This window comes from Urocitellus parryii, chromosome 14, assembly GCF_045843805.1.
Source record: "Urocitellus parryii isolate mUroPar1 chromosome 14, mUroPar1.hap1, whole genome shotgun sequence".
Taxonomy (NCBI): Eukaryota; Metazoa; Chordata; class Mammalia; order Rodentia; family Sciuridae; genus Urocitellus; species Urocitellus parryii.
The window spans coordinates 57,121,795-57,123,828 of NC_135544.1; the positions used below are offsets into that span (position 1 = coordinate 57,121,795).

General features: G+C 52.0%; 1 non-coding gene across 1 annotated transcript; it reads right to left on the bottom strand.

Moving 5' to 3' along the window:
- Positions 1-530: 530 nt before the first annotated feature.
- Trnaa-agc (transfer RNA alanine (anticodon AGC)) lies at positions 531-593 on the bottom strand. The gene has a single exon. It is a non-coding gene; the product is annotated as a tRNA-Ala (tRNA).
- Positions 594-2,034: the final 1,441 nt, after the last annotated feature.

Sequence of the window (2,034 nt, forward strand, 5' to 3'; positions counted from 1 at the left end):
AGAGGCAGCTCTGGGATTTGACTGCCCTGTACCTCCAGGATGTCTGCCTGGCCTGGCCTGCACAGCCTCACCCATAGACCTCAGAAAAGAGGGGGGGGGGCGGGGGCTGCATGGGGACTCTTCGAGGTGGCCGCACAGTAATGTGGCTGTGGTGGGAATTTTCATTACAGATTTCACTCCAAGGCAGTTGAACATCATGGTTAAAACACTCTGGGCCCAGCTGCCTGGTTTGCCCCAGTTGTGACTGATTAGCTGTGTCAACTTGGGCAATTTACTTACCCTCCCTGGGCTTTGATTTCTTCTTTGATAGGAATAATAATAATGCTTATTAGAGGTTTGTCGTGAGAAATATGCAAATGATATAAATGCAAAGTACCTTATACTGCAGTTGACACTTGGGGAAGACTCTTTGCTATTGTTTGCAAAAAAACTGTACTATCAAAGCTGTGGAAGAGAACTGCTTCTGAAAGAAAATACTGTGAGAGGGGTACAGTTAAAAGTTGGAGGGTGTCTCCAAGTTTTGTTTTCTGTGGTGCTGGGAATCGAACCCAGGGCCTTATGCATGCTAGGCAGACACTCTACCACTGAGCCACGTGCCCACCCCTCCAAGTTCTTTCCAGGGACACAGCTATTAGAGGAGTATGACTCCCATGACCTTGTCTTTCAGGAGAAGAAATTCTCCTTCTCAAATTCACAATTCTATTTTTCTTTCATTTTTTTTTCCTTGCAGTACTGTGAATTCAGGGCCTCACACTTGCTAGGCAAGTGTTCCACCACCAAGCTACAATCCCAGCCCTTTCTATTTTATTTTCAAATTTTGAGACAGGGTCTTGCTAAAATTGCCTAGATAGGCCACAAACTTGCAATCTTCCTGCCTCTGCTTGGAATAGCTGGGATTACAGGGGTACCAGGCCCTTGGAAATTCAGGGACATGTCTATCTATGGCCACAAGGGGGCGCTTGCTGAGCACGGAACAGTAAAGGCTGCCTCCAAAATGCTCAAATCAAAAACCCAGGAGAGCCACGCCGTGCAAGAAACTGTGCTGTGTGAAGTATATCAGAAAAAAAATGATAAATTCTGTACGATTCCATTCATGTGGAGACCTAGAAGAGTCAGGCTCAAGGAGACAGAAATTTGAACAGAGATTGCCAGGAGCAGAGGGAGTTGGTGTTTCATGGGCGCAGGGTTTCAGTTTCACAAGCTGAAAGAGTTCTGTGGACAGGTGGTGACAGTCACACAGCAATGTGAATGTGCTTAATGCCACTACTGAATAATGGCAAGGGTGGGTGGGTGCGGTGGCACACACGTGTCATCCCAGCAGTTTGGGAGGTTGAGGCAAGAGGATCGCAAGTTCAAAGCCAGCCTTGGCATCTTAACAGGGCCCTGAGCAACTTAGAGGGACCCTGTCTCAAAAATAAAACAAAACAAAAAAATAGGGGCTGGGGATGTGGCTCAGTGGTTAAGTGCCTCAGGGTTCAATTCCTGGTCCACCCCCCCCACCCCCTCCACGCCCCCCCCCCCCCCCCCCCCGCAAGAAAGTTGAAGGTTAAATTCTCCCTTTTCCTCCACACCTGACTCAAGGCAAGGATGGATGCTGAGTGTGACCTCCTGGCCCCGTTGCCTCACAGCCCTGCCAGGCCTGATTGCTGCGTCTCCCCGTTCCCAGCTTCCACCCTCGGCCTCCCCACCCTGCACAACACAATGGCTTCCCTTCCCAGACTGCACCCACACTGGCCTCTGCTGTTCCAGGAACACCCCCGTACACTCACCCTGGCCTTCGCCTCTCTGTCCGGGTACCCGGTCTGCCACACCCTGAGGACACCTCCTCAGCTCGGCCTTGCCTGGCTACCCTCTGCAGGTGCACAGGCCCTGGCCTCTCCCTGCGCCCTGCGCCCTGCTCCCATCCCCTCCCACCCACTCTTCTGCTGTATGGAGCTTGCTCTTGTCACATGTCCTTGGCCTGAGATCAGCTCCCAGCGAGAGCGCACTGCCCTCTGCCAGCACTTGCCCTGCCCCTGCCCTGGGTGAGCCCGT